At 54.7% G+C, this 528-nt stretch overlaps 1 protein-coding gene across 6 annotated transcripts in view; it reads left to right on the plus strand.

Annotated features, from left to right (window-relative positions):
- Positions 1–528, plus strand: part of LOC126408596 (transcription factor SOX-6-like) — a 138,020-nt gene that overhangs the window by 82,956 nt on the left and 54,536 nt on the right. The gene's annotated exons all lie outside the window — the stretch shown is intronic.

Here is a 528-nt window from a genome sequence, read left to right on the forward strand (position 1 = left end):
AGAGAGAGAGAGAGAGAGAGAGAGAGAGAGAGAGAGAGAGAGAGAGAGAGAGAGATGCAGGTAATGACAGTAGCTTACAACAACATTATTGAAAGTTCTTCTACTGTTTGATCCACCTGATGCTCTGAAACTCATGATCCGTCTGCGCTCGATATTCATACATGCTCACCGAGGCGTGACGTCAGGCGTGACGTCCAGCTGTGAACCAAATGCTGCTAAATGCACGCGCTGTGGCTGATCGCCATGTGGGACGTTAGCCAGCTTGTATTTCCTCAGGATATGTTTTTAAGTGGTTGAATTGCTGCTGCATTAAATCAGCTGCTGAGTCGATCTGGATCCACTGAGGACCCCGTCAGTCCCCCATTGGCCCCCCATCGGCGACCAGCTTTGGATCTTTCTGTGTTCCGGAGGTGTGATCTAGTTAACGAGAGCTTGCACCCCCCCCCCCCCCCCCCCCCCCCCCCCTCCCCTCCCCTTTTCGTTTCCCTCCCTTTGCCCCCTTTTTTCCGGGGGGGGGGGGGGGGGGGG

Source organism: Epinephelus moara, chromosome 20, assembly GCF_006386435.1.
Source record: "Epinephelus moara isolate mb chromosome 20, YSFRI_EMoa_1.0, whole genome shotgun sequence".
Taxonomy (NCBI): domain Eukaryota; kingdom Metazoa; phylum Chordata; class Actinopteri; order Perciformes; family Serranidae; genus Epinephelus; species Epinephelus moara.